This window comes from Clarias gariepinus, chromosome 8, assembly GCF_024256425.1.
Source record: "Clarias gariepinus isolate MV-2021 ecotype Netherlands chromosome 8, CGAR_prim_01v2, whole genome shotgun sequence".
Lineage (NCBI taxonomy): Eukaryota > Metazoa > Chordata > Actinopteri > Siluriformes > Clariidae > Clarias > Clarias gariepinus.
In genome coordinates, this window is record NC_071107.1 from 25,465,140 (window position 1) to 25,475,231 (window position 10,092).

Sequence of the window (10,092 nt, forward strand, 5' to 3'; positions counted from 1 at the left end):
CATTTAGGAAAGTTGTTTTTACACTATTTTTGCGAAGTTTTGTTATTCCACTTTTTTACACACTCTTTCACAGATTGTCTCTTTCTAAGACATCCCTTTTATAGTTAATCATGCTAGAGAGCTGATGTCAATTAACTTTTTAATCTTTTCAAATTTTCTTGCTGTTTCAGCCCTTTGTTGTTTTCAACTTTTTTGAAACCTGTAACAGGCGTCACATTTAAAATGAGCTCATTTAGTAGATGAAAGTGTAAAATTTCCTTGTTTAAGCATTTTTGTTCTCTTGTGTTCTATTGTGAATAAAATATCGGCTCATGTGATTTGTTATTAGTTTTATTTTTATCCAAATATTTTTTAAAAGCCCCAACTTTTGTGGAATTCGGGTTGTATATACAAATATATAAATAAATCTGTTCCATGTGCTTACAACCCCTACAGCAGCAGTCAAGTGGATACTTGATATGCTGGATAAGCTTTGTTTTGTCTAAATAGTAACAACAGCTTTAACAAGTGCTCATTCAAACAGATAAGCGCCGGATCTGTTTTTTTCTGTGTTTCAAGTGTAAACATATTATTTCACATCAAAGCACTGATAACCAAACAGTCCAGCCAAGAAGCTCTTTACCCATATGTGTGAATAGTAACAAAACCTGTATAATCATGTGAGTGTGTGTGTGTGTGTGTGTGTGTGTTACCCACTGCACTGTGTAAAACATCGCAATGCTGTCTGCTCACCGTTAGCTTTGGCTTAAATCAAGTCTATGTTTGATTTTCACAGTCAGAACAGGTTCTGGATGGTTGAAAAACCTATTTAAGACACAGCAGGAGAACCCTGCTGCTCTTTCAGTGATGCAAGGAAGCGTATGGACGGGCATCTGTTTAATAATATCAATCATAAAGAGGAAGCAGTCGGACTTTCTGCCTAAAGCCAGTAAAGAGCTGCCATATGATCCTCATAATAGCATGTTACAGGTCATTTGTTGCACTTAATGCATTTCAGTGTTCCTGTCTGCTTTTCAAGGACAGACATGTCTCAAATAACTAATAAATGAATGACTAGTTTCATTACTATCTGATGAAAGTGTTTCTTTGTAATTTCTTGTAAAACTGTTAAGTGTTTTATTGCGCTGAGAGATAAGAATTTAATTTTTCTAATTGTTCATGCTCAAGGAGATGTGTACGACTCTTGGCTGCATTAAAGGCCCGCATCCTCCATGCTTTCCTGTCCTGTCCCCTACCTATAGTTTTATGCTGGTGTCCGAGAGAGTTAAAAATCAGAACTTTATCTGATGCTGTTCGGTTAGGTACTTTCTCTCTCTCAGGTGACAGTTTTATTAAAAATGGGCCTGTAGATTACAAAATATTTTATATTTCTCTTTATTTTAATGCCACTGACAATACCAAGTGAAGCCACAAGGGGATGATAACTACCAGTATTTATGGCATGAACTGTGTGAGGCACACTGTAGAGTCTCTTGTCCTTCTGTGGGAATTTTTTTGATGGGTAATATATAGTAATTCACTTAAGAATGGCACTTCTGCTAAGCCTATATGAAACATACACTTCAATATATTCAGTATCTCCTTTATATAGTGTATATTCATTCACTGGTCACTTTACCAGAAACCTATCAACGTGCACATGTATACAAACAGCCATTCATGTGGCAACAGCATAATGCATAAAATCCTACAAACACAGGTCAAGAGCTTCAGCTAATATTCGAACATCAGATTGGCAGAGTGACTTCTGCCACTTTAATCATGGCACGAATGTTAATTTGACATTCTGGTTTGAGTATTTCAGAAACTGTTGATATCCTGGGATTGTCTGTGTGTGTGTGTGTGTGTGTGTGTGTGTGTGCGTGCGTGAACCGCAGGCTGAAATACCCTGTGAATGTAAGTGGTAGGAGAAGATTGACAAGCCTTTTCTGAGCTGCCAAAAAGTCTGTAGTAACTCAAATAATCATCCTTTACAACAGCTGTAAGGCATCTTAGCATGCACATCCTCACATCAAAGCTTGAAGTGGATGAGCTACAACAGCAGAAGACCACTGAAGGTTTATGACATTTATAGAAAAGCTCTGCTTAAAACCTGACATATTCAAAAAAGCATGGCCTGTGTACCAAAACAACTCTTTATACAGTACTTTCCCAGGTGCTTTTTTTTCTCTTTCCTGTGCTAATTATTATTATTATTATTATTATTATTATTATTTATTAACAATAATAATAATAATAATAATTATTATTATTATTATTATTATTATTATTATTATTAAAATGCATGTGTCTCTCATTCACTTAATTATATTGTATTGCCAACTGATGGATACACTCAACATCCAATTAGAGAAAGGTTAAAATAATTAGTAGATCTTAAAGGTGACCTTGAAAATGTACTTTCTTTGGCATATTACATTGAGATGGGTCTCCGGTGTGTGTGTGTGTGTGTGGTTGTGTGTGCGTGCATGCGTGCGTGCGTGTGTGTGTGTGTGTGTGTGTGCGTGCATATGTGTGTGTGTGTGTGTTTGTGAGAGGGAGAGAAAAATAGGGGACCTTTAAACTCAGCATAACAAAGGCTACAGACAATTGACCAGAGTACTGTATCTCTTACTGAATATTTTTTTTACCCTGTTTTTTATTCTCTCCTCTATTATCACTTTTCAGTAATGTGATATATAATGCTAGCTTCAAAGTCATTTGTTCTCTTATGGAAATCACAATTTACCCAAATAAATGAATAAATAATTGCTTAGGAGTGTTAAGAGTACACTATTATATTAATTCAGCACTTTGGTCAGTCTGATAACAGATCTGAATGTTCTTTTAAGATGATTAAAAATAATTATACACAGTCCAGAGTACAGAATGCAGGATCTTAGTTAAAAAAAAAAAAGAAAGAAACTGGTCATCGAGCACATAAAAGATCTTAACTGTGTCTTTATTAGCTTATTAGCGTTGGTGCAAATTAAACACACTTTGTTGGTTCCAAAATTAATGCTACTCTTAAAATGACTTCAGCAGCCCTTAATCATACCAGCAGGGATCACTGAATAGGAAGCCATTCATTAGCACTCATTATACGACACTTATTAGAACCCATCAGCAATCAGCAAATTGCTTTGAGTTGGTCCTCATTCGGGCTAATGACAGTACTGCAGCTGTACAAGCAGCTGGTCATAAACAATAATGACAGACAGGTCAATCAACCCCAATCAACTTTCCACACGGTTTAAAAGCCTTGTTCTAAGACTAGGAGGTACGACAATAGAGTAACTACACTCCCTCCCTCCGCTAGATCCACGTTTCTCACAATAATACAGTAGAAAAATTATTTAAGCAACGGACGCTATGGCATGCATGTTCAGCAACTCATCAACTTCTGGTCTTATTCTGACCTCCACTTTTCTACTCTTTATGTTAAACCTTCTTTCTTTCTTTTCACCTCCAAAGGAAAACTGAGATAAGTCCAAAAAACGCTCGAGAGATATACGACTGATGTTTCAGCATACATATGATGTCGGCAGATGACAGCATCGGCATAAAAGTAGTTCTGGACTTCAGACTTCAAAGACTGCTCACGTCAGATTTGAAATAGTGCTACATTTCACCACCTCACTCACTCAGTCCCTGTGCAAGCAACTGATCAACCACAGGCGCACAAGGGACATGGCATAAGTACAGCTCACCAAGGAAATACACTTGCCTGCCTTGATGAAAATAATGACGGCTGCTGCTGGTATACTGTTTTTTCATGCTACCACTGGTCACCATACAGTATATGACTTACAAATGATTGACACTTACTCCAAACTAACAAAGCTGACATGATACTGTAAGTTGAGCTTTTGAGCTTGTTTGCCTGGAGAAACAGATCAAAGTCTAGTCCTGGTGTGGAGGATTGAATCTCTCTCTCTCTTTCTCTCTATCTATAGATAAAATTTTCCTTTTAATCTTAAAAACTGACAGTATAAAATCACAGAGCGTTTCCACACCCAGACAATGCATTGAGACTAGAATAGGGCCTACACAGCTCTATCGATGGAAACAATTGCTGTGAAGTTGCATAAGGTTGTTGAAACAATGCCACAGGAAATTAGCTCTATTATTAAAGCTCAAGGTGATCCGACAAAATAGTAGAGTGTGACATTTTTTTGCCAGGCAGTGTTTATATTAACAGAGAGAGAGAGAGTTTTACCACTGAATTCGGACTAATTCTGGTCTAATTCCATCATATAACCATCAATGGACAGCATACTCCCCAGTTCCCAGGTCTCTTTATTACAATTAAGCTCTCCTGAAGCTAGAAATACACACAAGTATTTTTAACTACATGGTTCCACTGGCACCTTCTGTTGTCATAGTATTTCAGACACATCTGTCTTCACATAGTGAATCCCCTTTCCTCTGTCCCATCTGCATGATTGATATGTCACGTCTTAGAAGGTATGTTCACCCCCCCTTCAGTTACCATAGATCAAGTGTCCAGTTATTAAAGGCCCTCATCTTCTTTTGGTGACACTGGGTTCTTAGACATCTAGGAGAAATTAGAAGACGTATATGAACAAGACACTTCTCAACTGACTTCATCCAAACTAGTATATGTTTCCAAATATATTTGATATGTTTTATTTTCTCAGTCATCAGAGGTTGTCAACGGCTACTAAGTGGGGATGGTTCATCATTATGTATGTTACATGTTTCTTACAATGTTACAGTAAAGAATGTTTATAAATGGAAGTACAAATTATTAATACCAATAATAATAAATAAATAAATTATTTCTCTTTCAGCCGATTACTCCGCCATAAGCCTGCTAGATATACATTGTAATATGTTTGAGAACCTTCAGCTTTGAGAACCACTTCATAAGGGAATCCTGTAATGGAATATGCCTATGCCATCAGGAAAGAAAACCACTGATGTGACACCCTCGTCATTCAGTACATTCAGGTCATCATCTAATTTAGTTTTATTGCCATATAAGGTTGGTGAGCCCAGAGCTAAACAAATGAAGCAACTCTAAATCATAACACTGCCTCCAGTGGCTTGTACAATAGCCACTATGTATGATGGGTGCCTCACTTAATGTGCTTCGCTTCTCACCCTGACATGCCTGGAATAGGGACTCATCAGACCACATGGCTTTTTTCCATTGCTCCAGAGTCCAATCATTATTCTGCTTAGCATACTAAAGCCTTTGGTCTGATTAGTCTCATTAGCAAGTGGTTTTCTTGTGGCCACATAGCTATTCAGTCCCTAATATGTGAGTTCTCATCGCACAGTGTGTGTGTGTGTGGAAATGCTCCTACTTGAACTATTAAACATAGCTATGATTTGTACATAACATTTATTTACATAATGAAGTCACTTCTGCTGAATTTTTTTAAAGCCCCATTTCTTCCATGAAGTTGACATTTCACTAATATCCTTCCAGGTTTTAATAAAGCATTGGATATTTCTTAATTCAATTCCAGTTATTTTAACAATCTTATTAGTTTTTTTTGCCTGACCTTTTTTTGGTCAGGCAGTGTAGATTAGTGTTTCCCAACCCATGTCCCGAAGCACCCTCTGCCCTGCAGGTTTTGGTATTTTTCCTGCTTCACCAGTTTTATTAGTTCCAATCCTGCAAGTCACATTGTGCGAGTATGTAAATGCTTTTAATTTCATTGTTAAACAGAGCTTCACCAAGTGCTTAAGTGATCTCCATGCATAATTCTTTTGACCACATATCTTGATGTTTTTGATGGAGTTCATGGTTCAGCACTGTTTTTCCAAATTTTGGTTCTGGTTCAGGGGTTCTTAACCCAATTCCAGGAATTTAAAATCTCCTTAGTTGTTTTCTTTGCTTGATGCAGCACTATAATTGAACACTTTTAAAATAACAAACTACCAGGAAGTGTAGTCTTTAAAAAAAAGCATTTAATTCATTTATTAATATTTTTTATTAATTAAAATAATTAATTAGTTAATTAATTAATTAATTAATTAATAATTATTATTATCAATATAATATACAAATCTATTTAAAAAACACAAGTTATTACTTACCAAACGTGTATACAGTATAATCTGTACCTTCCCTTTATTACAATGAATTTGAACCTGTGCCAAAACCAGAACTGCTTAATGGGAAGTTCCTTAGTATCTACTCACATTTCCTATTAGTTATCTTCCTATTCTTGAGTAAATGTTCATTTGGCTTTTATGGCCTTCACACATGGGTAACCTCACATCTGCATTATAGGTTAATGCTGGTGTGATGACGAGGATCGCTCAACAGACAGGTGGTTTCGAGAGTACAGTTGCACTTGAGAGCAGTGTGAATATGCTCACATGGTACATTAAGCAACACATCGCCACAGAGAGAGAGTTTGACAGTGAACTGGGAGAAGTAAAGCTTTGGGAACTACTGGTTTAGCCATTTCGTGTTCTGCCAGAGGTAAAGTAAGCACCCTAAGCTTGTAAAGTATATTTATAGTTCACTGCCATTTTCATGCAAGAGTAGGCAAGAAAAATGGAACTTTCTTGTAAACAGGATTGTAAACAAAAAGAGATCTTTGTTGTATATGATGTGTATTTTGGGAGAACAGACAGACTTGTGTGAGTTGTTTGGTCTTTAAGTTTCGATTTAAACATAAATGAGAATAGACTATTCAATGAATCCAGTATTTTATTTAGTGGTGTTGAGCCTGAATCACAGGGGTGAACATTAGCCATTATATAGAAAGACTGATCCTCACACCTTTCTGGTCAGCCACTTCAAAACATACAAAGGACTGACCAGTTTCTCTTGAGAATATTTTTATTCTGTTAAAGAGCACATAGTATCCACTATTTGAAGTTTGAGTTGAAAAGGAGAAAAAAGAGAAAAGAGGGCTTTGATCAGATAGATGAAAGTGCAGCAGTAACCAGTTTCACAGCTGGGAAGAGCAGCTTGTTATATGCAATCTGAATGTAAGATGATAGATCATAACTTTCAATAGCTTTCATTTCCAGATATTTACATCTAGATGTGTTAACTTGAAACACAGCAGCTTTGATGTCAGACCACCTAACTTTGTTAACCAACAAAAGTATTGGAACAGCTTATCTCAATGAGGATTAAAGCTAATAACGCAATAGTTGGTTGCAAATCCCTGGCTTGCAGTGACTGCATCAAGCTGGTGGGTCAAACATGCTTATATTCTTCTTGTGATTTTTGCAGGACAGTTGTTGTATTTTTCAGTCTCCTTCTCAGGAGATATATTGCATGCTAGGTTGGCTTAAGGTCTTGTTATTGACTTGGCCAGTCTAAGACCTTCCACTGTTTTCCTCTGAAGTCCTTTGTTGGCAGTGTGTTTCGGGTCATGGACTTGCTTTATGTTTAAGTTCCTCTCTGGCTTTTATATTTCTGCTCTTGAACTGTCCTTGAATGCTACATTGTGATGCCTTTACCTCTGCCCTGTACATAATTAGCTATGCCTGATGATTTTTTAGTGACTGATTGATTTTCCTCTTCTAATCTTTAAAATAGCTGCATTTCTATTTACCATTTACCATTTTCAACAACAAATGCATCGTCGTCACAGGCAAAACCCAGAGGTCAAACCAAGAATTGACATACAGTACAGAGCCATTAATTACACGTTACATGTCCCGATACTTTTGATCAAATGAAATATGGGCGAACAAGCTGTTTTAACATGCAGATATCAGAAAGCTTATCATATGCATCATTAGACACTACAATTTATAGCAAAAACTAAATAAATAGCCTGCTTACAGAGGGGACTTTGTGTATACATCCACATTCCACTTTAGAAAGAACACCTATACACCATTTATGCAGTTATTCAATCCCATAGCACAACACACATAATGTTCAGTCAATTAGAATAGATTCGATTAGACTAGATTCGATTCGATTAGATAGATGTTATTGTCATTGTTATATGTACATCTACAAAGCCAATGAAATGCATCTACTGTAGCTAGAAGCTGTAAATAAGTGGCCTATTTACAATAAATAACAAATGTGATAAATGAGGGTATACAGTATGTACAGTGGTGAGAGTGATTAATATACAGAAGGAGTAGTAGGTAGTAAAGATATGATCAACACATTGTAACAAATCAAACCTTAAGATGGGTGAGTTACAATAGCAGGAGACGACATCAGTTCCCACTCCCAACAGCCAGGAACAGAAATCTCAGGCTATTATGGGCACAGGTAACAGGAAACTGGACAGTTGATGACTGAAGAAAAACCAAGGTATTTTTTTCCTACCCTTCAACTGTTCAGTTTCAGTTAGTCTCCACTTATGACAGCCTCAGACTCTGTAACATTTTGTGTGAAGGTAACAGTTATTCCACCAAAGAGGAGATTAGTTCATTATAATTAATAATAAGCTCTGTTTTTTGTGTTTTCTTTCTTATAGGAAAAAAAAATTGTAAGAAGCAGTATATTTTGTACTATGTTGTACATTTAGAATCTAAGTGCTAAATAAAAATATTTTACTCCTTTTTTAATTTTCATGCTTAGCAAAGTTGCACTACCATTTTTATTGCACTGCCATTCAACATGAAGATTTCAGTTTCCTTCTATTCACAATTATTGTGGGTGACAAGCGAACATCGGTTTCTTTCATTTTCAATCTGATAAAAGGCACAGTTTTCTCTTAAAGCATATATACAGCTTTTAATTCTGAGACATGTTCTTACATTAACTTGCATTAACGATCTTACCATTTAATAAGCAGCTTTTAACACATAAAGGAAAGTTTTCAGGGGTCACCCTTCCTCACATGAAACCCTCACCATTTTATCTGTGCTTGAGACCAATACTGCAATACTGTGCATCCTCATGGTTAGGGCTTCGTATTGAGGAATCAATCCCCAGTCTTTGACTAAATTTGCTGAAGGTACTCCCGCTGTAGGAAAGAATATTGAAACCCAAATTCTTTTTTTTCACATTGGTCTGGAAAAGGTCAGATGGCAACTGGTAGAAACATACAGACTATTTGTGTCCCTTCCAAACATACAACAGTCATTCCTATTTTATTATGAGTGAAGTTGGCCTTTAATGTGCATCTTACACACTCTTTAACATCACATAACCCAGAGATAAGGACCAAAAAGACTATCAGGCAGCTAGGAAAGTGTGTGCAGTTATAGTTCATTAACATACGACTGTTTACTATAATGGGCCTTAGTCAAAGTTTAAAAAAAAATGACTTGATTTAAAACCTATAATTAAAACCTACAACCAAGCATTTGACATTAGATACTGGCCGTAATTAAGCAATCAACTTCATGTGGCAAGTGTAGACAATTATTTGGCTCCAGACTAGCACAGCTGAGTCTATAGTACTACCTCATACCACATTATAATAGATAACATACTTTCCTAACAAAGGATGTTAGCTCAACTGTTGATGCACAATGCACACTGAACCATGCCACTGTCTGTGTTCTGAGAAGACCTGCTTGGTATGAGGGATTCCAGCAAGCCATGCTCATCAATCAAATCCATTGTACTGCGTCCAGAGAGTAAAAGCTCAGGTTACAATGCTGACAATTCCACCTGTCCTGCAGTCTTAAAATGAGATATCCATTTGGAAAAATAACAAAATGCAAAACAAAGCGCTGACACGTTTATTGCTCAGATCTTTGTGTCATTTTTTTTTTATTTTTAGAATTTCAGATATTACGGTTGGATAGTGCAGTATAGATCTTGTGTATGGCTTTTTAAAGCTCTTTCAAAATAACATTTCCAGCCAACAAATTCTTTAATATCCAGCCTTTATATTTATACGCTTTTTGAATTCTGGTGAAATTGCGTGAGAGGAGGGTGTTTAGAGTCATTGTGCATGAATATCGGTAAATAAATACTTAACGTTTATTCGTATTATTGCTCATGGTTTCACAAGCACTATGGCTCTCATGCCCTTTCTGACCCGCAGTTGCTTATGGGTCAAGGCCGCTGCTTGCGTGGAATATTTGTTGTTCCTTGCTCCAACAATTTTCATTCTAGTATGGACAGACAAGCATTTTGTGCCAGGTGGCAAAGGAATCATCCACATGCCACATATCTGGGGGTCACTCAATACT